The 27,567-nt window shown below is 39.0% G+C and overlaps 1 protein-coding gene across 7 annotated transcripts in view; it reads left to right on the top strand.

Annotated features, from left to right (window-relative positions):
* The first annotated feature begins 225 nt into the window (after positions 1-225).
* ptprsa (protein tyrosine phosphatase receptor type Sa) overlaps positions 226-27,567 on the top strand; it is a 701,781-nt gene continuing 674,439 nt past the window's right edge. For 4 of the 7 annotated variants that reach the window (XM_061883336.1, XM_061883338.1, XM_061883332.1 and 1 more), the window contains exon 1: positions 228-545. The gene's annotated coding sequence lies outside the window, so the exon portion shown is untranslated. Of the gene's footprint in view, positions 546-27,567 lie in introns of all 7 variants that reach the window. The other 3 variants (XM_061883335.1, XM_061883337.1, XM_061883340.1) reach the window with 3 other exon arrangements.

The raw sequence follows: 27,567 nt of genomic DNA, 5'->3' as shown, positions 1-27,567 counted from the left end.
TGAGATGAGAGAGGCTGGACCACACCTCCTTGCCGTGACTTCATCACGTCAAGTACAGCAACAAATAATAATGATAATGGAAAAAAAAAATCACACCGTCATTTATGTGTGACTAAACTTGTGTGTTTATACGCACATATTTTTTTGTATTTATTGTTAGGTTGGTTGCCCCTGCATTAAAGAGAGAGCTTTGTATGAGAGGAGGCTGGAGAGGGAGGGTCGTGCATGACATCATTCCCACGGAGTCAGTGCGCGGACTCGCTTGTGGTTCCTCCAAGTGCGCACGGAGGCTGAGGCTGAGGGAGAGACTCCTGCTGCCGAACCCAGACGCGCGTCTCCACCAGCAAGCTGCGCTCCTGGGCTGGATTAAAAACATATATATATTATATAGGAACTTCATATTGGACACATCGAAGGGAGGCACACTTAAAAAAACAAAAGAACCCTGAGGATTATTTGCTTGTTTAAAAAAAAAAAAAAAAGCTATGAAGATGTGAGGGCTCCACGCTGCAAGAACCAGAAAGAAACTCCGAGGCTGACAAAAGGTAAGACCCACTCTTCTTTTTTATTTATTTTTTTATGAAACAAAGCTGCAGGAATCTAACGGTTCTTTGCAGCCCCACAAATGAAACACAGCGCTGCACGTTCGCCCCTCGGAGCGCGCAAAAGTCGTGCGTTCTGGTTCGAACGTGCAATCTTTTTTTATTTTTATTTCATTTAAAACATTTTTCTCTTTTTGTGTTGAGGAAAACTCCTGATTTTGTGCCAAGAATAAATCCCCGAGTGTCCCAAACAGTGCAGGTGTCGCCATGCACGGACAGAAAGCGGTTTGTGCAGCCATGGTTTTTAAAAAGACAAACCCATCTTTTTTTTTTTTTTTTTTTTTTTCTCCCCCCTGGTCCACAATTTTCTTGCTGGTTTTGACGCACACCTCTAAATCGGAGAGACAAAGGGAGTGAATTACATAGAACAATCCATCTCACTTTACATTTGCATTGACTGCCACTCACCAGTTTATGATCCTCAAGTGGGTTATATGTTGGACTTGGACTGGCAAGTACACATCCAGAACATCCTAAAAATTACTCTTTTGTGTGGTTTACTCATGAATACAGCCACATCTTCTCCATTGCTAGATACCGGACCAACGATGCCAATGTATGCATGGATGTTTGCACGATCGGATGGCAGTTTTAGTTGAAACCAACCTAAATGGTCAACTTTGGCAATACAAAATAACCGAGCAATGCTTTAAATAAAAATAATTAGAAATATCTAAAACTGCTTTTGTTCAAATGTGCGAATTTACACATTTTTCCATACTTTTCCATCTGCTGTAAAAGTGCAAGCCGAACAGTATCTTGCCACCAAAAACAAAGAAAGATTGAATAAAGCCATTTTCCTTTTGTCTCCCCCTCCATTTGGTTAAAGCTTTTGGTAACACTTTAGTATGGGGAACATATTCCAAGTAACAAAAACTTAATTTACAGTTATTTGTACATTATAGGGCAGGGGTAGGGAATCTATGGCTCTAGAGCCAGATGTGGCTCTTTTGATGACTGCATCTGGCTCTCAGATAAATCTTAGCTGACGTTGCTTAACACGATAAGTAATGAATAATTCGGCTGGTAATCACAGTGTCAAAAATAACGTTAAAAATACAAACCATTCTCGTGCATTTTCATCCATCTATCCGGTTTCTACCGCACCTGTTCAAGAAGTCGGATTAATGGTAAGAAATATTTTATTTATTTTTGGCTAGCCCCAGAATAACAGTGTTATTAAAAAGAATAAGAGACGTATTATACTCTAAAAATGTTGATCTTTCTTAAAATGCACGCATGTAGTTGTATTCAGTGTTAAAAAATATATATATATGTATATATATATATATATACATATATATATATATATATATATATATATATATATATATATATATATATATATATATATATATATATGTATATATATATATAAAGCTCTCACGGAAATACTTTTATAAATATTTGGCTTGTATGGCTCTCTCAGCCAAAAAGGTTCCCGACCCCTGCTATAGGGGAACATATAAGGGATAGGTTTACTAATGAGCAATAATTCTGAGGTTATTAAGGGAAGACTCTTAGTTAATGGCTTACTGGTTGTATTGTAAGGCCATGCAGTATAAGGCATTAATAAGTACTATGTATAAAAAGCCAATATTTTACAAATTTTCATGTTAATTAACAAATGGTGGATATATTCCCCATACTAAAGTGTTACCAATTAAGTTTTTTTTTTGTTGTTGTTTTTTTTTAAACCAAATGTATGATGTTGCCGTGTGCTACAATTCTCATGAAAATAATCCATCATGGCTATGTTGCCCAGGAGGAGGCATCCAAGCAAGGCAGGTAAACATCCACCGGTGGATTAGTATGCCCACTCACTGCCTGCCTGCCTTTCCTGGAAATAGTCCAACCCTTTTGCTCAAATATATTCTGACTTATGCTACCTCAGATTTACTCTGGCAACCAATCATACGCTTCTTGAGTTTTTTTTTCCCCTCCTCTCTATATTTCACTTTCAATTACACGCAGAAAGTTTGGGCCCCAAGTCGCTGGAATTCAGTCAACCGATGACATAATGGATGAGACGGCTGTTTTTATTTTTTATTTTTTTTTCTTCCCATTGGGATGCTTGTTGTAATGTCCGTAAAGCACCAGCGTAAGATGTCGGATGATCCGTTTGGAGTTATGGGTCTCACGGTCGCTAGAACAGTCTTTTTCTCGTTATTAAGATGTGGTGGCACCGAGTGATCACCGCGACGGGGGGGGGGAGTCAATCTCGGCAGACAAGCCTGTGGATGGACAGCCATTAGAGTCCTTCTTGCAGAGTTAATGGGCTGGATGCATTTTATGAAGCGTCTCCTTTCCAGGACACGCACTTAAAATGTCTTTGAAGGAAGCTTCACTCTGAACTAGTGTTGTAGCGATACCAATATTTTGGTACCGGTACTTTTCTAAACAAAGGGAACCCCCCCCCAAAAAAATTGCATCATTGGCTTTATTTTAACAAATAAATCTTAGGGTACATTAAACATGTTTCTTATTGCAGTTAAGTCCTTAAATAAAATAGTGAACATACTAAACAACTTGTCTTTTAGTAGTAAATAAACAGACACAGGCTCCTAATTTAGTCTGCTGACATTCGCAGTAACATATTCATTCTATTATTTTGTCATCATTAAGGACAAGCAGTAGAAAATTATTAATCCACTTGTTCATTTACTGTTTATATCCTTATTTCAGGTTTCAACATGTTCTATCTACACGTCTGTTAAAATTGTAATAATCGCTTATCTAGTGGTTAGTGTCCGCAGTGAAATCGGTAGGTTGCAAGTTCAAACCTCGGCCAAGTCATACCAAGGACTATAAAAAATGGGACCCATTACCTCAGCATTAAGGGTTGGAATTGGGGCTTAAATCACCAAAAATGATTCAAGGGCGTGGCCACCGCTGTTGCTCACTGTTCCCCTCACCTCCCAGGGGGTGATCAAGGGTGATGGGTCAAATGCAGATATAGTTTCGCCACACCTAGCGTATGTGTGACAATCATCGGTACTTTAACTTTTAATTTTTAACTTATTCTTCTGTTGTTTGATACTTTACATTAGTTTTGGATGATACCACAAATGTGGGTATCAATCTGATACCAAGTAGTTACAGGATCATACATTGGTCATATTCAAAGTCTGCATGTGTCCAGGGACATATTTCCTGAGTTTATAAACATAATATACATTTTTTTTTTAAAAACAAAAGATGCTGTGATGCCAAAAAAAATCTATGTAATCATACTAGTATCGACTCGATAGGTTTACTTGATATAATTACAGTGGATGTTAAGTATCAATCCACCAATAGCGTTTGTTTACATTTTGATGCGGGTGAGCTACGGTGTGTAGTGAAACATGTTAAGCTATTCGTCGTCCTGCAGGGATGATTGTCAGGTTCAAACACTGTTGACATCTATTAAACAAGACAAAAGGCAAAGAATCAAACAGAGACAGAACTAAATTTGGACTCAGATCCGAGGAGAGACATGGCCACTGTACACTCTTTGTACAACCTTCACCAAGCTCTGCCCCCAAGATCGTACTCATCCTTCTTTATTTGTTTTTCTCCCTCTCCTTCCCTTAGCTGCTTCCTCAGGGAGGTGAGTCGTGTAAAACATTGCCTTCGGTTCCCGAACAGTTCAAAGAAAGTTCCATAAAATTGTTCAAAGTGAGTCCCATAAAATAGATCAAAAAGAGCTCGCAAAAATACTTCAAAAGAGTTCCTCTGGAAGTTGGGCAGATGCTGCCGACTGTCAGCTTGGAAGTCCATTGAAGTTTTACGAGAATTCTTCTTGGAAGGTTTCAGCCTTTTTTCTTCTTGTCCGGAACACAATGTAATATAAAAGTTTTTTTTGATAATTTACACACAATTTTTCTGACAATGATACTTGTAAGAAACATACTTTATTTGTCGCCATAGAAGCGAGGATTAGTGATTAAGAAGTAGCTAAAACACTGCAGACGGTGGATGGACGTTAGCCGCTAGCTCGCTAGCCATGTCTTAAGGCACCTCTTCCTGAGGGGGTTTCAGTGTTATAACTTCACCTTTATCGTTAGTTTTTAAGCCAAAATGCGTCCGTTCTCCCTTTACTGTCTACACCAGGGGTCACCAACGCGGTGCCCGCGGTCACCAGGTAAGTAGCCCGCTGGCCTGTTCTAAAAATAGCTCAAATAGCAGCACTTACTAGTGAGCTGCCTCTATTTTTCAAATTGTATTTATTTACTAGCAAGCTGGTCTCGCTCTGCTGGACATTTTAATTCTAAGAGAGACAAAACTCAAATAGAATTTGAAAATCCAAGAAAATATTTTAAAGACTCGGTCTTCACTTATTTAACTAAATTCATTTATTTTTTCTGCTTTGCTTCTTATAACTTTCAGAAAGACAATTATAGAGAAAAAATACAACCTTAAAAATGATTTTAAGACTTTTAAACACATATACCATTTTACCTTTTAAATTCCTTCCTCTTCTTTCCTGAAAATTTAAATCAATGTTCAAGTAAATTTTAATTTTTTTTTATTGTAAAGAATAATAAATACATTTTAATTTAATTCTTCATTTTAGCGTCTGTTTTTTTGACGAAGAATATTTGTGAAATATTTCTTCAAACTTATTATGATTAAAATTCAAAAAAATATTCTGTCAAATCTAGAAAATCTTTAGAATCAAATTTAAATCTTATTTCAAAGTCTTTTAAATTTCTTTTAAAATGTTCTTTCTGGAAAATCTAGAAGAAATTATGATTTGTCTTTGTTGGAAATATAGCTTGGTCCAATTGGTTATATATTCTAAAAAAGTGAAGATTGGATTTTAACCTATTTAAAACATATCACAATTTTAAAATTAATCTTAATCAGGAAAAATTACTAATGATGTTCCATGAATTATTTTTTTAAATTTTTTCAAAAAGATTCAAATGAGGTAGTTTTTCTCTTCTTTTTTTTCGGTTGAATAATTTAATTTTAAAGAGTCGAAATTGAAGATTAACTATCTTTCAACATTTAATTTTCATTTATTTCCTGTTTTCTCCTCTTTCAAACCGTTCAATTAAGTGTTTTTTTCATCATTTATTCTCTATGAAAAAGCTTACGTAAAAGGAAAAAAAATGTACAACGGAATGACAGACAGAAATACCCATTTTTGTATATATATATGTATATATATATACATATATATATATATATATAGAGAGAGAGAGAGAGCGAGAGAGAGAGAGAGATTTATTTATTAAAGGTTAATTGAGCAAATTGGCTTTTTCTGGCAATTTATTTAAGTGTGTATCAAACTGGTAGCCCTTCGCATTAATCAGTACCCAAGAAGTAGCTCTTGGTTTCAAAAAGGTTGGTGACCCCTGGTCTACAAACAGCGTCTGCTTGTAAGTACTCTGTGATTGTTTGCCGCCAAACATGCTCGTCTGCTCGTAAACCAGCAATGACGCAACATGACAATGACGCGGGTGCGATACAGGTACTTTTCAGAGACTGTATCGTACCGAAAATTATTCCTTAGAATCGCGGTACTATACTTATACCGTACAACTCTACTCTTAACTCTTATTGTTCTTGTGTTGGCTTTTTAGTTTTTTGGTGCAGGTCTCCCCCAAACCCGCCATAGACTGTACATTTCTTGACTTGCCATCAATCAAGCGGCCTCTCTATATGTATGAGATGGGTGATTGGAGGACATGCTCAGGCATCCGTTGTTTTCGCCTGCTGTAATGCACCTCCATCATGCTCACCTGTCACCGAACGGACAGCCGAGATTGTCTCGGGAGCATGCAGAAGGGCCACTACTGTTACAAAAAAAAAAAAAATAGTGTTGGGGAGCCGTAGAGTACACCGGCACAATGTGGCTTTATTGCATTTAGAAGAAGAGCCGTATGTCACGCTCCGAAGAGTCATTAAGGAGCGGCCTCAGCGTGCCGTGCCGTCTTGTCGGTCAGAACGGATGCAGATGGCCGGCAGGGCTGTTGGTTTGAAGCGGGGTGGTGAGATCTGGCTGGTATTTTTGGTGGAGGGTGAGGAGGCATTATCTTATCAGGGTGACGTCAGAGCAGTGCGACAATCTGACAATGACTTGTGGAAGGATGAGTAACAACAACTCATATACTTCCGTATTCTCTACTGCAGTGTTTTTCAAAGCACCACTAGTGTACCGTGAGATATTTTTTGTGTACAGTGGGAGATTTTGTAATTTCACCCAATTTGGTTCAAAATATTTTTTGAATGCAACGTTAGACATTGACGTCTCAATTAACAAATATTTTGCAACGTTGTTTCAAAGCCAGTTTTAAGGAACATGCATGTATAATCAATGTTGTATCAATGTCTTGTGCCTGCTGGGAAAAATGTGGTATATGTCAGTTATTCTACTACGGTCATAATTTGTATCTTGCATTATACCAGTTTATCAAACACATTTGACAATGGCAACAAATTTCAACTAACAAGACCTCTGTACATTCTTCATCAAACCCAATCTAATATACATTTTATGGAATACATTTAACAACAGAGGCCCGTATTTTATTCTGAAAACAATACTGCAATTCTTAAATTAAGCATCCTAGGGATTTTGGGATCGTTTAACGATCCTAGGGATCCATCCGTCCATCCATTTCCTACGGCTTGTCCCTTTTGGGGGAATGCTGGAACCTATCTCAGTTGCATTCGGGCGGAAGGCGGTGTACACCCTGGACAAGTCGCCACCTCACCACAGGGCCAACACAGATAGACAGACAACATTCACACTCACATTCACACACTTGGGCCAATTTAGTGTTGCCAATCAACCTATCCCCAGGTGCATGTCTTTGGAAGTGGGAGGAAGCCGGAGTACCCGGAGGGAACCCACGCAGTCACGTGGAGAACATGCAAACTCCACACAGAAAGATCTCGAGGCCAGAATTGAATCCAGGACTACTCAGGGCCTTCATATTGTGAATCACATGCACTAACCCCTGTTTCACGGTGCTGCAGATCCTAGGGATCGTTAAACAATATAATCTTTGTGGGGAAAACCAATATATTTTATTTGATTAGTTATTTTATCAATCTAAAAATTGTTCAACTATAATAGACAAAATGTAATTATTCATGCTAAAATTAGTATTATGATGTAAAGTCAATGACTAAAAATAAGTAAATAGCTCTTAAAACTATGGACATGTCTCTGATAAAAAAAAATTAAATCTTGGCCAAATAACCTCTTAAAGATGCATACAAAATGTGCCAAAAGTCATAATTATAACAACAACAAGGCATTCTGGGAAACGCTCGCTTCTCAGACGCATGTTCAGACTTGCGGATTCTGCGGAAAACCCCTGAAAATCATCCTTGTCTACCAAAATCTTAAATTAGAAACTCATGTTTTTGTGTATATGTATATAGACGACTTTATTATTTTACGCGGATATTAAAAATAACGAGCATATGGTTAATGAACAATCACTTTATTACAACCAGCAACCGTCAATGAATCCTGTTCGGCCCGGGATCTAAAGTGTGCTTTGATATTTGGCCCTCTTTAAAAGTGCGTTAGACACCCCTGGCCTAAAGAAAATTTCAACTTGGTTTTCGTTATAAATCTGTTCCAAAGGCCCCGTTGAAAACCGAATTGGAGGAGAACCAGACCAATTCTTATCAAGAATGTAAATCCAATGTATCCGTTCCAGACACCCAACAATGTTAAAGGGGAACATTATCACAATTTCAAAAGGGTTAAAAACAATACAAATCTGTTCCCAGTGGCTTGTTTTATTTTTCGAAGTTTTTTTCAAATTTTACACCTCCCAGAACCCTAAAAAAAGCTTTAAAGTTCTTGATTTTCGCTATTTGCGATGCGACTGTCCATTTCCCTGTGACGTCATACAGTGCTGCCAATACAAACAACATGGCGGTTACCACAGCAAGATATAGCGACTTTAGCTCGGATTCAGACTCGGATTTCAGCGGTTTAAGCGATTCAACAGATTACGCATGTATTGAAACAGATGGTCGGAGTATGGAGGCAGATAGCGAAAATGAAATTGAAGAAGAAATTGAAGCTGTTGGGCGAATAGCTATTAACGCTATTTAGCCATAGCATGGGTGTACCTAATGAAGTGGCCCATAGCATGGCTGCCTTATTAGCATCGCCGGTAAAATGTGCAGACCTAACGATCAGGACTTTCGCATCTTGTGACACTGGAGCAACTTAAATCCGTCGATTGGTAAGTGTTTGTTTCGCATTAAATGTGGGTATCTAGTTTCAAATGTACATACAGCTAGCGTAAATAGCATGATTGGCATCGATTAGCATAGCATGTTAGCATCGATTAGCTGGCAGTCATGCCGCGACCAAATATGTCTGATTAGCACATAAGTCAACAACATCAACAAAATTCACCTTTGTGATTTAGTTGACTTAATCGTTGCAAATGCATCTGCAGGTTATCCGTACATATCTGTGCCATGTCTGTCTTAGCATCGCCGGCAGACATTCTGGCAAATTCAATGGGGGTCTGGCGGCAGATTTCTTGCCAGTGGTGCAACTTGAATCCCTCCCTGTTAGTGTTGTTACACCCTCCGACAACACACCGACGAGGCATGATGTCTCCAAGGTTCCAAAAAATAGTCGAAAAAACGGAAAATAACAGAGCTGAGACCCGGTGTTTGTAATGTGAAAATGAAAATGGCGGGTGTGTTACCTCGGTGACGTAACGTTCTGACGTCATCGCTAAAAGACAGATAAACAGAAAGGCGTTTAATTTGCCAAAATTCACCCATTTAGAGTTCGGAAATTGGTTAAAAAAATACATGGTCTTTTTTCTGCAACATCAAGGTATATATTGAGGCTTGCATAGGTTTGGTGATAATGTTCCCCTTTAACACAAAACACTTTTACAGAGAATAGTTATCGTTTTACACACAAAATGCATATAAATGGCCAATGAAATGGATAAATGAACATTCTTAACAAAACTTTCACCTTTTTGAAAACTGCTAAGCGATGAGCGGAAAAGCAAACTGGTAAGCACCATATTATCCATGTTTGTTTGGCTGAACCTACCTTAGCAGTGTGGTGTTTTCTGGAAACAGGGACTCTAAGGCTCTTGTTGACTTTGATTGCTGACTTTTTATTTCTACATTTTCAAGGATTCAAGCAACTTTGGTTGGATGATTGGTATCTACCAATCAATTTACCACGAATTGATTAACGTGGACCCCGCCTTAAACAAGTTGAAAAAACTTATTCGGGAGTTACCATTTAGTGGTCAATTGTACGGAGTATGTACTGTACCGTGCAATCTACTGATAAAAGTCTCAATCAAATCAATCAATCAAATATATTTGCTATACAGCACCATCTGAGATCCGCAGACCACCTGACTGAGAAGCAGTTTCCATAAAGAAGCTGTTCCTCAGTCTGGTGCTCCTACTCTGGATGCTCCGTAGTCTCCTGCCTGTTTGAAGGGGGTTAAAGAGAGGGTCTGCAGTGTGGGTGAAATCCTTGGTGATGCAGTGAGCCTTCATCCTGCATCCGTTTATGATGTCTTTGGTGGTGGTAAGGCTGCTGCCCGCAATCCGTAGCATTCACCGATCTCTCCAGCCTGTGCCACACTGTTTTCGTCTGTAAAAGCTGCTAAGGACAGAGCTGTGGCGTATGGAAACCTAGTACCAGCGTTTTTTTTTTTATTTACAAACAATGCACTAAACAACACAGGAGTTTGGTTCCATGCTCATGAGCACCTTGATCGTATTCAGGAAGCAAACTAGTATCTCCTCAACAAACTGTCCCAATTTCTTAATCTCAAGCTCTTCCTTCAGTGATTTGTTCTGGACTGATCTTAAAGGCACATTTCTACCATCTGTCCCAGTTTGGTTCATTTTACTACGGCACAGTTGGGATTTGTTAACCCCTTATGAGGCGTATTTTGTTACACATGACATTAAAGTAATGAGAATGAACAAAACATAAACAAGATAGAAAAACGCAGCATAAAGCAAAGTCTTAAATAAGGAAAAAACAAACATCTCTTGTAATACAGTTTTTTATTGTGGTTTGTTTTGTTGTCTTCCTATTCCACTCTTGCCTTCCATTGTACTGCAAGATAAAAGGAACAATTCTCCGCCAACCAATCAATGGACAGCAGTGTGTGTCCCGTAAAATAACTGTACGGCTATGTACTGTACTTGGTGGAAATGGTTAAAAGGCTTAAAATGACACGTCTTAATATAAAAGCAGCACTAAGAAAGAAGAAAAATGTTTTCTTATGACCGCAGAGCGTTGTCCGTGTTCACGGCGTCAGTCTAATTGCTAGAAGAACACTACAAGCTTGTTAGTTGTCACCTCCTGGTGAACAGCAGGATATTTTTTTTTTCCCCATTATTTTATTTTCTTCCTGCATTTGGCAAAGTTTGAAAATGGGAACAGCAAAATGTCAATCTCTGGATTTCCTATTTCATTCCATCTTTGCCGCCATCCCTGCAGCCGCTTACCAACATATTAAAGCTATTTGTTTTGTGATCATGTAAACAATCAAGGTGAACAAACACAGCCGACGGTTGAAAGTTTGAACTATGACCGTCTTCGACGACGGATTTTCAGAGTCTAATCCAGTGGTTCTCAAACTTTTTTTGTCATCCCCCACTTTGGACAAGGGGGAGTTTTCAAGCCCCACCTGCCCCCATCGCCACAACAGAACGCTAATGCCAAGCTTAACATTTTCAAATTTATTGAACATCAAGTAACATTCAAGTCAGGGTTTCCCACACATTCATTTATTTGTGGAGGCTCGCCACGAAAGAATTACGGCCGCCACAAATAAAAAATAGAAAAAAAATTCGGCTTTTGACTCGCTTGACCACTCATAAAAGCAGCGGGGCTCTGTCTGTGAATGGAGCTTGTAGTTACATATTATATAAATATGTAAATATGATATAAATATGTATATAAATATGTACATAAAGTGTTGTAATTATATTCCAACTCCGCGTTCTTCTTGGTCATTGCCGCCGCAAGAATATAATAATAAAAAAATGTTTTTAAGTGAAATCCTCGCGCCCCACCTGTCATGTCTCTATTCCCCACAGGTAGGGCCCGCCCCACACTTTGAGAAACGCTGGTCTAATGTGATTTGTTAGATTTTTTTTTACGTTTTTACGGTATTCAGAAGCTAAAATATGTCAATCCGTTGCGTTACTTGGTGGTCATGACAAGCGATTTACAAGAACAACATACTTGACGTGGTTCAAGTAAGTTGAGCATCCTGTGAGAGTAGAACATAGACATGTGAAGTGAAGTGAATTATATTTATATAGCGCTTTTCTCTAGTGACTCAAAGCGCTTTACATAGTGAAACCCAATATCTAAGTTACATTTAAACCAGTGTGGGTGGCACTGGGAGCAGGTGGGTAAAGTGCCTTGCCCAAGGACATAACGGCAGTGACTAGGATGGTGGAAGCGGGAATCGAACCTGCAACCCTCAAGTTGCTGGCACTGCCACTCTACCAACCGAGCTATGTAATAAATAAAGATTTCTACACATAGAGGTGATCATCAACTTAAAGCGCCCTCTTTGGGGATTGTAATCGAGATCCATCTGGATTCCTGAACTTAATTCTTAACATTTCTTCACAAAAAAAAGACATCTTTAACTTCAATATTTATGGAAAATCTGGTTGTCAACACTGAATATTGCATTTTTGTATTTTTTTCACAGTTTATGAACTTACATTCATATTTTGTTGTAGTATTATTCAATAAATATATTTATAAAGTATTTTTGAATTGTTGATATTTTTAAAAAATCTCACGTACCCCTTGGCATACCTTCAAGTACCCCCAGGGGAACCACTGATATACCCTGTCTGTCAGCTTCGGTTGAACTTTGTCTGCGAGGTTGATAGCCGAATCAGACTCCTCCAGATCACGACACTCCTCGTTTGAATTATATACTTTAGTCTTGAAAACCTCCGGTTGCTGGATTGGTTTTGGTTAATCGTTACATAATACAAAGTATGATGTGACAGAGCCTTTTTTAATTGCACTCAGCCTTCTGTCCAATTTCACCGCGTTCTCCAGTAAAGCTTGTCAGGAAGCATATGGTCCTTAAATCCCTATGCAAATGTTGGCTGGAATATTTTTCAAAAAGAAAAGAAAATTGTCCTTGTGCCTTTTTTTTCGAACAGCGATTTGTCATTTCGAATGGCTCAGACATAAGCACTTTAGCGCAAGACTTGACTAGCAGAATGAGGCCATAAAATGGACTATTCACTAGGTTTTCCATGAAAACTGACCTGCTTTGGGCTCACTGTGACGCTTGACACTTTAATGGCTTTGATGCATACACATTTCCCCTGCAACATGCTTCCATGTCAGGACGGGTGATCGCATGACGCACTCTCTATTCCCTAGAAAGAGAGAAGACCGCAAGCTGTCTCACTTGATTGATTCAGTGATTGATGTGAAATTTTCACAGAAATATACAATAACGAATATTGAGTACGATCTGATGATAATTAGGGCTTGCAAAGTTAATGCGATAACGGAAGTTTGCCTCAACGGCAATCTTCCAGCTGATGTTGAGTCACAGAAATAAATAGATGTCCTAGGAAAAAGGTATGGCAAGTTTAGCTCTGAAGTAGGTCCGGGCCATATGGCCTTTTGTTAATATCTCGATATTTTTAGGCCATGTTACGATACACGATATATATCTCGATATTTTGCCTTAGCCTTAAACAAACACTTTATACTTATAATCACAGCAGTATGATGATTCTATGTGTCTACATTAAAACATTTCTGTTCATACTGTCGCGTTTGGAACGCATTGTGATGCGCGAGTTGTCACCCCAAGATGCAGTGGGACCAGACAGGCAGGGATTGCAGGTAAGAGCTGGTTTAATGTACAAAAAGGTAAAATAACACTGGTACCAAAACAAAAAATAAAGCGCGTGCCTAGCGCACGGAAGCTAAGACGTGACTTAGCAATAGAATCGAGGACTAGAGAAACCAAAGGTGAAAGTTGCATGTAGCAAATGACGAACTGAGGTAGAATTTAGGCTTGAATACTAAACTAACAATCAAGACACCGATGAGCGTAAAACAAGAGCAGCTGGGACGAATCAGAAACCATGGTAACCAAAACAGGAAGTGCACACACAAACTAAGGGATCGGAAGAGTCCAAAAATAATCAAAACACACAAAAGGACTCAAGAACAAGACTAAGGAGTTGATCTAGGAAGCGGATCACAACACATACTGCATTAATATATGCCCATTTTAAACTTTCATGCAGACAGGGAAAACACAACTAAGTCAATTTAGCAAAACTGTATTTATTATACAGTTATTAAGTAGTGGCACAAACATTTTTCATTTCAAAACTGAAAGTCCAAGATTGTCAGACATTTTAAAACAAGCTGTGAGTGCACTTTTGTGCATCATGTCACCAAGAAGACATATCAAAATAACGCTGAATGAAAGTGTACTTTTTGTACAGAACGCCGCTACAATAGTTAAAAACAAAGTGCACTTTTGTGCATGATGTCACAGAAGATATTTCAATTACCTTCAAATAAAAATTATGTGGAAATGGTTACTTCGGGATTTTGTTGGTGTGACACCGGCCGGAGATGTTGACATTCGAAGTTTCAAGCACTCTTCATTCTCTAGCGGGTGACTTGTCAAATGATGCTACATTAGAAGTGCTGCTACTTTTTGTAGCGACACTTTTGCCGCATAAATGTTCAACATATTACCGCTTGAAGCCAAACCACCGCCGGACGTTTTTCTTGTTAATAAATTCTTCCTCCATTTGTTACCAGATTGGCACCTTCTCTTTCTCGTATTACCACTCGCACCACATCCTTAGCATCTCTGTCTGCTCCGCGGGAGGGTGTGACGTTGCACACGTGATGTGTGTAAGAAGGTGTGCTTGGTTTATGTCTCTGTGAGAAGGAGACACAAGAAGGAGTGGGAAGAGCCTGTAGTGTAATGCCCGCAGCTAAAATCAACTGCGTGAGAATGTATACTCAAATATCACGATATAGTAATTTTCTATATCGCACGACCAGCCCTACTCTGACACCCTGACAGGTTGCTCTTGCCACGGGACCAAAATTATTTCCGTCCAATGTCGCTGTGAGTTGAGTTATCACCGAAGTTCCTGGGTTAGGGTTAGTTTTTTTTTTCTGAAGTAACTTGCAAAGTTTGTGAGTCACGGTTGTCCCATGTAGGTGTACGATTTTAAAAAGTACCATATTTTCCAGAACATAGGGCAGACCGAGTTATAAGGCGTAATGCCGATAAGCGGGTCGAGTCTATTTTCATACAAAAGGCGCACCGGATTATAGGGCGCATTTAAGGGGTCATATATTGTTGTTTTTTTCTTAATGTAAAACACTTCCTTGTGGTCTACATACAATAACATGTAATGGTGGTTCTTTGGTCAAAATGTTGCATACATGATGTTTTACAGATCATCTTCAAGCCGTTCAGGATTCGCCGTTTTGTGGGCGGTCTTTTTTATGTGGCTCACCTTTGGCAGCGTCTTCTCCCCGTCATCTTTGTTTTAGCCATGTAGCGTGCAAGGACGGGAGTGGAAGAAGTGTCAAAAGATGGAGCTGACCGTTTCAATAATATTCGGACTTTACTTAAATCAACAACGGAGCAGCATCTCCTCATCCGTGGCTCACTAGTGCAATACCGCCGGAAATGTGTCCCGTGAAAAACCGTCCGACCGGAACTCTCTAATAACTGAAGTTCCTTGGGTGAATAATCTAAACTACACCGGTATGTTTTAGCGCTTTCATGGCGAGTTTACTGACAGATATAAGTAAGACATTTACACTACCGTATGTTAGAAATGGCAACAGCAGAAGATGAATGTCCCATAACAAGAAGAAGATAGAGAAAAAGAACACTATGGCACGGACTACAAAGGTGGAAGCGCGCAAATTTTCAGGACTTATGCAGATCCCAAATACAGATCAGCAGGTACCAAGAGGTAAAAGTGGCTTTTATATAATATTGTGAAACAAAGCGCCAGATAATGTCTTGCCTTATACACACACCATAATAATAATAGCACAGTATAATCAATCCATCAAACGGTGCGGCTTCATAGCTTACCAAAGTCGCACTAAAACAATACATTTTTGAGCGCCGTGTGTAATGTTCTATATTTTCAATGGAACATATACAATTTTGGTGTTGTGTCCCGTGAAAAACCGTCCGACCGGAACTCTCTAATAACTGAAGTTCCTTGGGTGAGTAATCTAAACTCACTACACCGGTATGTTTTAGCGCTTTCATGGCGAGTTTACTGACAGATATAAGTAAGACATTTACACTACCTTATGTTAGAAATGGCAACAGCGGAGGATGAATGTCACATAACAACAAGAAGATAGAGAAAAAGAACACTATGGCACGGACTACAAAGGAGGACTCGCGCAAATTTTCAGGACTTATGCAGATCCCAAATACAGATCAGCAGGTACCAAAAGGTAAAAGTGGCTTTTACATAATATTGTGAAACAAAGCGGCAGATAATGTCTTGCCTTATACACACACCATAATAATAATAGCACAGTACAATCAATCCATCAAACGGTGCGGCTTCATAGCTTACCAAAGTCGCACTAAAACGATACATTTTTGAGCACCGTGTGTAATGTTCTATATTTTCAATGGAACATATACAATTTTGGTGTTGTTTACTTGAGTCATGTTGCGGTCTTTACGTATCACTTATGTGTGACTGCCATCTTCTGGTCACACATCATTTCACATGTACCAAATAACATAGTTTCGAGGTCGGTAAGCACAGCCAAAATTATTCCGTACTTTAGGCGCACCGGGTTATAAGCCGCACTGTCGAGTTTGGAGAAAATGAAATGATTTTAAGTGAGCATTATAGTCCGAAAAATGCTGTACACTTATTAAAGATTAAAAACTTCGGTTTGCAATTAACCATGATTAATTATGAGTTAAATGTGGACAAAATCCCATTGATTGTGATTAAATATATTAACTGCTTGACAGCTCTAATATTTATTTTGGGACATCAACATAGTTTATAGCAAAATAGTTCAGTTAGAAATGCATGACAGTGGTACCTTGGTTTTCGTGCACCCCACTTATCTTATTAGTCGGTTTTCACCGAAAAATCTTGTCGCATAAATGTAAGTATACCTTCTTGGTTATTGTACATGCGTAACAAACTAGTCTGTTTGCCCACATAGCATTCCGTGGAATAGAATGTCTAAACAACTTCATGTTGATGACTCAATCTCCGTGCTTTTTTAAATTGATTAGTACTAAAAAAAAAAAAATCTACCAAATTTTAATTATTTTTTATAAACTGTGTTTTGCATTAGTACTTTTTTGTTTTAACTAAATGTTTAATTATTTACTTTGCCAGTGTTAGTTTTTTTTTTTTTAAACAAATAATGTATGGATACAACTTTACATCTTCTTAACCATTCCAATAGGAACTATGATTTTTTTTTAAATTATTTATATTCTTTTAACTATAGTGAATGAAAATAGATCAAATCGTGGAGTGCGTAGAAATACGTGGGTGTAGTTCTTTCACATTGAAATAGGTCGCTCATGATTGTGCGTGCCCTGATTAATTTTTTCAATTAATGCACTTGTTAAAAGATTCCCTGGGGTGGGGGGTGGGGGGGGGGGGGCGGGGGGTCACCCACTTCTGTGGTCCTCTCCAAGGTTTCTCATAGTCATTCACATTGACATCCCAGTGGGTTGTGAGTTTTTCCTTGCCCTTATGTGGGCTCCGAACCGAGGATGTTGTTGTGGCTTGTGCAGCCCTTGGAGACACTTGTGATTTAGGGATATATACTGTAAATAAACATTGATCGATTTAATTGATTGAAAAGTGCATTTTTAATGTTGATGTGCATTTAGTAGAAACAAAAATTAAAATTATGGCTAGCAGAAAAGGTTTTCATTTTAACTATTTTCCCTAAAACACACATTAAGGTGATTATATGGTATGTTTTATCCGATTAATCGGACAAAGTAATTGATAAGATAGTATACTCTATTACTAAATAAATTGATAGCTGCAGCCCTACATTTCCAATACCATTTTCTGAAGTAACAATAAATCATCTCCTCCTTTTAGCAATCTAAAACTATGTCATATCAAAGAAATGTGCTTCTTACACATTTTCTTTGAAGGTCTAATTGAAGTGTCACAGCATCACAAATAAAAAGGAATAATGGAAGTGAAAGTTTAACCTTGTTTCAATTCCGTTTCACCAGTGGGAGGAACACTTTGTGATTTTCGCGTAAGTCATAGCTGAGATGCTCGAAAACTTGATAACTATAGGAATGATATTACAGTGATGTTTCAGTAGAACGTTATGCGTCATCAGTTCAAGGACATTTTTAGAGGTTTTTTTGTGTGTGTTCATAACTAAAAATGACTGTGACAAATGCTGTACAAAATACTCTACTGACAAATACCTTGATCAACCACGATTTCTGCGGAATCAAATTATATTGTGACTTCCTTTGATTGCTTGTTGATCTCGGCCTTTGTTAGTAAGGCGTTCCGAAATCTCAGTCCAAGAACGAATCGTATGAAATGTTAAATGGGTTATAGTTTTATAGCGATTTTCTTCCTTCAGGGCACTCAAAGCACTTTGACTTTATTTCTACATTCACCCATTCACACACTGATGGCGGGAGCTGCCATGCAAGGCCCTAACCAAGACCGATCAGGAGCAAGGGTGAAGTGTCTTGCTCAAAGACACAACGGACGTGACGAAGTTGGTAGTAAGGGGGGACTGAACCAGGAACCCTCAGGTTGCTGGCACGGCCACTCTGCCAACCGCGCCACGCCGTCCAAAGAAGGTATTCGTAAGTTGTGATACCACTGTATTTTATATACGTCAGGAAAAATAATGTGTTTTTATCTTAATGCATGGGCGAATCATGGCAGCAAAGTTTGATTCCCACAAAAGCCAATTTCACACATTGTGGCGACAAGAATTACAAAAAAGATCTTAATGACATAAACTGAAAGAAGTTCACATACTGAAGTCTTATAGTTGGGAAGTAAACAACCGAAAGCTGTTAGACAACTCTTCTCTGTCAGGTACACCTTCCTTTGCCAAAGCTGATACGGTGTCCTTTGAAGTCTGAGAGCAATCGTTGTCATTAGAAAAAATGTAAAAGCTAGTTATTCCGTTGCAGATCGGGATGCTACTAAATTTGGTACCTTTATAGGTCAGTCGGACCAAATTCCAATAGGTGATATATTTTGATAACTTTGTTGCAAGTTACGTCACATATGGTTGCAGGTTCAAGCGCTCGGAGCAGACTCAGTCGCACTGCCTCTAAGTATTGTTACAATTTTCCCTGCCAACAAAGCAAGAAGAAGATGCTCAAAAGTACAGTCAGGCTCTGCTTTTTAAAATGCGCTTGCTCGATGCTAATTTCCATTGGAATTTCTATAAGAATGCTAACGATTAGCATTAGTGTTTCTACATGGCAATTTCTACATGTTTGGTAAGCAGCATACAACTAAAATGCTTGTTACAGTCAAACAGCTGGTGTGTAATAGGTACAGTATAACACATAGGACTAAAAAAAACCCCACAAAACTGTCACATTCAACTTAATGGCAGAGACTACTTCTTGGCTGAGCCAACACACCGTAGCCCAGTGTTTTTCAACCACTATTCCACGGAAAACTATACTATATGTGCCGTGAGAGATTATCTAAATTCACCTATTTGGGTTAAAAATGTTTTCTGTAAACCAGTAATTATAGTCTGCAAATTATGTGTTGTTGTTGAGTGTCTGCGCTGTCTAAAGATCAGCAGAGTAACCATGTAATACCCTTCCATATCAGTAGGTGGCAGTCGGTAGCTAATTGCTTTGTAGATGTCGGAAACAGGAGGGGCATGGTGCTGGTAAAAGGTGTCTAATGCTTGAACGAAAAATACACAAAAGGTGAGTTCCCCTAAAAAAAGGTATTGAAGCCGGAGTACCCGGAGGGAACCCACGCAGTCACGGGGAGAACATACAAACTCCGGAGCCCGAGATTGAACTCTGGACCTTCGTATTGTGAGGCAGACGCACTAACCTCGCTTAAAAGTAAAAGTTTTTTCCTCGGAAGATATGTTGCCGAAAAAGTAATGCTTATGTCTCACTGGAAAATTACTATTCAGGGGATTGTGACTTGTGTCAAGTTTGTTTTAGATATTTTCAGTGGAAATTACAAATATATACCGTATATTTCGGAATATAAGTCGCTCCAGTGTATAAGTCGCACCTGCCGAAAATGCATAATAAAGAAGGAAAAAAACATATAAAAGTCGCACTGGAGTATAAGTCGCATTTTTGGGCTAAATGTATTTGATAAAACCCAACACCAAGAATAGACATTTGGAAGGCAATTTAAAATAAATAAATAATAGTGAACAACAGGCTGAATAAGTGTACGTTATATGACTCATAAATAACCAACTGAGAAGGTGCCTGGTATGTTAACGTAACATATGGTAAGAGTCATTCAAATAACTATAACATATAGAACATGCTATACGTTTACCAAACAATCTGTCACTCCTAATCGCTAAATCCTATGAAATCTTATACGTCTAGTCTCTTATGTGAATGAGCTAAATATTTGATATTTTACGGTAATGTTAAAGGGGAACATTATCACCAGACCTATGTAAGCATCAATATATACCTTGATGGTGCAGAAAAAAGACCATATATTTTTTTAACCGATTTCCGAACTCTAAATGGGTGAATTTTGGCGAATTAAACGCCTTTCTGTTTATTGCTCTGGTGGCGATGACGTCAGAATACAGCCGCCATTTTCATTTTCTACACATTACACACACGGGTCGGAGCTCTGTTATTTTCCGTTTTTCGACTATTTTTTGGAACCTTGGAGACATCATGCCTCGTCGGTGTGTTGTCGGAGGGTGTAACAACACTAACAGGGAAGGAAATCAAGTTGCACCGAAGATGCGAAAGTGTCTGCCGCCAGACCCCCATTGAATGTACTGTAGTGTCTTCACATTTGACCGGCGATGACAGACATGACACAGAGATGTATGCATAACCTGCAGATGCATTTGCAACGATACGAAATCACAAAGGTGAGTTTTGTTGTTGACTTATGTGCCAATCAGACATATTTGGTTGCAGCGTGACTGCCAGCTAATCGATGCTAACATGCTATGCTAATCGATGCTAACATGCTACGCTCATCGATGCTAACATTGTATTTACCGGCGATGACAGACATGGCACAGAGATGTATGGATAACCTGCAGATGCATTTGCAATGATAGTCAATGAAATCACAAAGGTGAGTTTTGTTGATGTTGACTTATGTGCTAATCAGACATATTTGGTCGTGGCGTGACTGCCAGCTAATCGATGCTAACATGCTTTTTACCGGTGGTGCTAAAGCAGACATGGCACAGAGATGTATGGATAACCCGCAGATGCATTTGCAACTATATTACGTTTCCTTCCACCCACATTTAATGCGAAAAAAACACTTACCAATCGACGGATTTAAGTTGCTCCATTATCACAAAATGCGAAAGTCCTGATCGTTTGGTCCGCACATTTTACCGGCGATGCTAACGCAGCTATTCAGCCATGCTATGGCTATGAATAGCGTCAATAGCTATTCGCTCAATAGCTTCAGTTTCTTCTTCAATACTTTCATACTCCAACCATCTGTTTCAATACATGCATAATCTGTTGAATCGCTTAAGCCGCTGAAATCTGAGCCTGAATCCAAGCTAATGTTGCTATATCTTGCTGTGGTATTCCAATTGTTTGTTTACATTGGCAGCACTGTATGACGTCACAGGAAAATGGATAGTGGTTTCGAAGATAGCGAAAATAAGGCACTTTAAAGCTTTATTTAGGGATATTCCGGGACTGGTAAAATTTTGAAAAAAAATTTAGAAAATACAACAGGCCACTGGGAACTAATTTTTATTGTCTTTAACCCTTTTGAAATTGTGATAATGTTCCCCTTTAATAATTTCACACATAAGTCGCTCCTGAGTATTAATCGCACCCACGGCCAAACTACGAAAAAAAACTGTGACTTATAGTCCGAAAAATACGGTACTTGGTGAGATTGTGAGTTTTTCCAGTGTAGGAGTTACCTTAGAATTAATAGTTGAACAGCTTAAATATTTACCTGATTATCTGATAATTAGTCAGACAGAGTTAAGTGAAATTAGGCCCTAATTGCCAATCATGAGCATATTGTCGATTATCCTAACTGGTCAGCACTCGATTTAATAAACATAAATAATGACCTTAATAACCTATTTGCTAACTGGAACCGTAACTGAGCAGCGGCTCTGCCATTTGGCAAAAAATATGATGTGCTAAAAGGCTTTCCTTGCCCGCTCTTGATTGGCGGTGTCAACAGCAAAATGGAGGAAAGGGTACACTTGCGGGTATGCTTATGGTGTACAGCATGAATATGGATTGCACGGCATCATCTGCATCATTTAGCATTTCAGCCGCAATTTATGCTTTGTGGAGGGGAGATAATTACGGAGCCTCTCCATGGGGGAGACACATGTAAATGTCTTCGGTGAAGAGTCCTGCTGAGGGTTACTTGCCTCTGCAGCCGCCAGCCACCCCCACGGGTCGTAAGTCTTGAAGGTTATGACTGCGCTTCGTGCTCCCCCACCTTTTTCCTTTCCTCCGTCTGATCTGGCGTAGGGACGGATGTTGCCTGCCACGCCGGTGAGTATGACGCATCCAAACAACGGTGGGAAAGGCACAAACGCTCAGACGGCGTCGTAGTCAAAGACGCCGCAATGAATGATTCATCCGGTTGGAGTATCGTTTATGTTTAATTCAATTTGTACTGTAAAGGCGTCAGCCTGGGCGAGGGTTCCCGCTAGTGAGTGGATTGTTGAGAGTGAGGAGAAGGCAGAGGAATCTTCTGCGATAGCCAAGCAGAATTAAGACAGAGCATTGACAACGTTCTTGTACATTCCTTCTGCAGGGCCTAATAAAACCCTCACAGGCTCGCATTGATCTCTCCCAGAACAATCCATTTAGGCTGAGCGTGCCTGGCCATGTGGGGCCTCTTTAATTATTAACGGCACAGTGCTGTGCAAGCTTCCGTTGAGATGCAACAATGTGCCCTGATAAACCTGTGAACTGCGGTTTGCAGTAAAACAGAGCTATGAACAGATCCCAGAGAAGATACCGGACGGTGGAGATTTTTCTGGGAACGTGACCCAGGTTTAATCACGAACGATACCCGTTTAGTGTGAGGGGTTTGATATAAAAACATTGACAAGCCAATAAGGTAGCGTATACCTCATGAATATGAATGAGTTTTTCCAAGTCAGTGCTTTTGCTAGGAAATCTCTGCAGACTAAGGAAGGAAGGGAATGGGAGACAGGACATAAAGATGCATGGAAATCATAAAGAAATAATCCCGCTTCCTCTTGTATCTGAAAAACGCTGTAAAGAAAAAACAACATGCCAAGGAATGCTCACTAGTGTTACCATATCTGAGTAACTGTGTAGAAATATGGGGAAATAATCACAAAAGTACACTTCATTCACTAACAGTGTTACAAAAAAGATCAGTTAGATTAATACATAATGTCGGATATAGAGAACATACAAACCCTTCATTTGTTGAATCAAAGATACTGAAATTCCACGACATAGTGAAATTCCAACCAGCTAAAATTATACAAAAAGCAAACTATAACCTTCTACCCATGAATATACAACAATTATTCTCAACAAAAGAGGAGAAATATAATCTTAGAGAAAAATGTAATTTAAAACATTTGTACAACACTTAAGACCTTCACTATATCTGTATGTGGAATTAATTTATGGAATGGATTAAGCATTGAAATCAAACAATGTACTAATATGATCCACTTCAAAAAATTATTTAAACTTAAAGTGTTTACAAAGTACAAAAAAGAAGAACCAGAATAAACAATCTGAATTTATTCACCCATTCATTATTTCATTCTGAAAATAATCTTACTTATCTCATCGTCTGGAATAAAACTTACTTCACCAATTATTTTATTTATTTTTATTGTGATTACTTATGGAGTATATTGTGAATACATTGAGAACAGGAAGTGAACAAAAGTTTTAGCAACTGTTATGTAAAAGAAAAGGGGTAGGATTAAATAAGCTCTGCTTCTTCCTACTCCTTTTCGAACATTTTGAAAAGAGTAACTGGAAATTGTGATGTATCATGTTGTATGCTTGCATCTTCAAAATAAACTCAAACTCAAGGAGTAGATGAAAGATTCCTTAATGAATGTGTAGTAAAACGAGTGGAGTAAATGGTATGAAGAGGAAGGTAGAATTATAGATGAGGCCGAGAAGAAGGGATGACTGGAAATGAAGCAGCGATGAACGGCTAGGAATAAAGTGGAGGATGGGACCTTTTTGAAAGCAAGTCATGAACATGTATCGATCACAATAGAGTTAGCGTTGCGATCGCGCAAAGTGGGGACCTGTCAGCTTGACTTCCTACAGTCGAATGTTGCCTCTTCACTTTTGTTTCAGGCAGTTTCTCGATGGCAAGTAGCTTCCAAAGAAAGAAAAAACATAATTTCACTGGAAACTTGTATTTCCAGTGTATACCACAGCCTGGTACATAGCAGCACTCTGTGAAGCATCCTGAAGCTGTTCAATCAGAGCCGCTCTACATATCATAAACTCCTCGGTTTGCCCGAGCTGTTTTATTCTGCTGTTTGCAGCTCGCACACGCAACTCATAAAAACCACACGGACCTGCTTTAACTGATTTCCCCTGGCGTTCATCACCAAGCCTGTTCGTTAATTCACTGCATCCTATTCGGCTTCACACCGGTCACACCGTCAAAGACGATCAGAATTCATATTTTCGCTGTACAGCTGAATAACTGGACTGTGTTAAGAAAGTGTTTTTATTACTAGTTTTTATCATCACATAATCCTACAACAAAAACAACAAAACATTGCCCGTAAAGGCCTATATCTCATTTATATACAGTAGTACCTATGTCTGGGCTGATAACACATTTTGCTGGATGATGTAATGTCTCACAAATTATAGCCAATAAATAATATTATCGTCAGCATTATTTTGGGACCAAATTAAGCACTAAAATATTAAATAGGAATTAAAGCTGCAAGCAGCGATGGACGGGACCGCTTGGGCTGCTGCCCCCGCGACTCAAGCCCGGTTAAGCGGTAGAAGATGGATGGATGGAATTATTACACAGAGAAAAAAGTTGTATACACATATGTTATACATCAGTCTCATAGTAATAACAGTTGTAAAGTGGCTTAGGCATTTTATAAGGATGCCTTGGTGCCGCCATTTTGAGACTCTAGTGCATTGTGAATGGAGTGCAGCTGTTGTATTGACGTGGGAATAGCAAACTTCCCGTTGATTTTAGTTGGGGGTGGTCAGTGTATGAAATATAGGTCTCAGTGAGACCCACATTGAGGTTTTTGTTTCATGTGTGTATGACAGTCCTACAGTGAGTTAGAGGCAGTTATGTCTGAGCAGGAAGCCGACATTTTGTGACAGCAGTAGCGCAACAGCACCAGCGCACCAGTTCTTTGCGGGCTCAAAAAATCCAAACCGGGGTAGTAGTTAAAACTCTTTCATCAACCTTTAATCAGAAGGGTTCAAGCTCTCTTCTGTTTGTTTGAAGCCGAAACGACAAACGGCCTCAGAGGAGATAATGTTTGAAAAAAAGCGACATTTTTTAGCCAACTTTGTCAGTGTATGAAATATAGATCTAACTGAGACCTACAAGGAGGTTTTCGTTTCATTTTTCTACGATATTCCTACTGGAAGTTAGAGACAGTTTTGTCTGTTTTCTTCCTAGGGGGAAGTTTGAGCGCAATTTTGAGTTTTTGGATTAGTTTTTTTGATTAGATCGCAATTTTCGCCAATGCTGATGTGTGTGTAAAATTTGGTGAGTTTTGAAGCGTGTTAAGGGGGTCAAATTACAACTCAAAGAGGCGGCGGTATAAAAATAATAAAGAATAATAATAATAATAATAATAAAACGCTAGAAATTCAATAGGGTCCTCTGTCCCATAGGGACATCAGTCCCTAAATATTTGGTCTCAGGTATAATCCGATTTTGAGTTTGTGTCGGATAATTTGACGATAGATTATAGCAGTGGTTCTCAAATGGGGTTACTTGTAACCCTGGGGGTACTTGAAGGGGTACGTGATGTTTTTCAAAAATATTCGAAAAATAGCAACAATTCAAAAATCCTTTATAAATATATTTATTGAATAAATATATTGAATGTAAATATGAATGTAAGTTCATAAACTGTGAAAAGAAATGCAACAATGCAATATTCAGTGTTGACAGCTAGATTTTTTGTGGACATGTTCCATAAATATTGATGTTAAATTTCTTTTTTGTGAAGAAATGTTTAGAATTAGGTTCATGAATCCAGATGGATCTCTATTACAATCCCCAAAGAGGGCACTTTAAGTTGATCATTACTTCTATGTGTAGACATCTTTATTTATAATTGAATCACTTGTTTATTTTTCAACAAGTTTTTTATTTTTTATATCTTTTTTTCCAAATCGTTCAAGAAAGACCACTACAAATGAGCAATATTTTGCACTCTTGTACAATTTAAGAAATCAGAAACTGATGGGATAGTGATGATGGCGCAGTTGAGGAGAGTGGCCGTGCACAACCAAAGGGTCCCTGGTTCAATCCCCACATAGTACCAACCTCGTCATGTCCGTTGTGTCCTGAGCAAGACACTTCACCCTTGCTCCTGATGGGTGCTGGTTAGCGCCTTGCATGGCAGCTCCCTCCATCAGTGTGTGAATGTGTGTGTGAATGGGTAAATGTGGAAGTAGTGTCAAAGCGCTTTGAGTACCTTGAAGGTAGGAAGGCGCTATACAAGTACAACCCATTTATTTATCATTTATCTTTTTTGTTGAGAAGAATTGTTGTACATTCTTGGGTAGCAGGTTATTGTTTGCTTTTGTTACGGACGGATTTACGCAGCTTGCTGCACAGTTTGTTCTCCCGGGATGCAAACGGACGACTCCTGACATGACTTTCAGTTAGGAACATATTTTAATCTGCGAATAAACAAAGCACCAAAAAACAGAAGAACCAGACGAAGGAAAGACAGTGCCAATCGCACTGGATGCTAGCTTAGCACGAGCTAGGAGGCAAGCAAACTTTTGTAACAGCAGCGTGAAGCAAACGAAGAAGCCAGGATGTGTGACTGGCAAAGGCAGGCTTAAATAGTGTCTCTGACTGAAAACAGGTGAGCGTCCCGAAAACAAGAGGCAGGTGAAAATAATACGTAACCCTGGTAACAAACTCGGGGGGGGGGGGCACAACCAGGAACTTAAGGAGTCCAAAACAAACAAAAAATACAAAACATGATCCAGACCACGGATCGTGACTGCTTTATACATAATTTTAGCTGTTTGCAAATGCACCAAATTTTGGAATTTCAATAATTGTGATTTAAAAAACGGTTTGTATGTTTTCTATATACCAACATTATGTATTATTGTAATTGATCTTTTTTGTAACACAGTTAGTGAATGAAGCATACATTTGTCGTAATTTCCCCATATTTCTACACAATACCTCGGATATTGTAACACTAACGAGCAGTAACGGATATGAAGTGATTTTTGGTCTACAACAGGGGTGTCAAACTCATTTTAGCTCAGGGGCCGCATCGAAGAAAATGAATTCCCAAGTGGGCCGGAATGGTAAAATCATGGCATGATGGGACGGCGTGGCGCAGTGGGGAGAGTGGCTGTGCGCAACCCGAGGGTCACTGGTTCAAATCCCACCTAGAACCAACCTCGTCACGTCCGTTGTGTCCTGAGCAAGACACTTCACCCTTGCTCCTGATGGGTGCTGGTTGGCACCTTGCATGGCAGCTCCCTCCATCAGT

Source organism: Nerophis ophidion, linkage group LG22 (assembly GCF_033978795.1).
Source record: "Nerophis ophidion isolate RoL-2023_Sa linkage group LG22, RoL_Noph_v1.0, whole genome shotgun sequence".
Classification (NCBI taxonomy): domain Eukaryota; kingdom Metazoa; phylum Chordata; class Actinopteri; order Syngnathiformes; family Syngnathidae; genus Nerophis; species Nerophis ophidion.
This window is presented reverse-complemented; position numbering and strand designations above follow the sequence as displayed.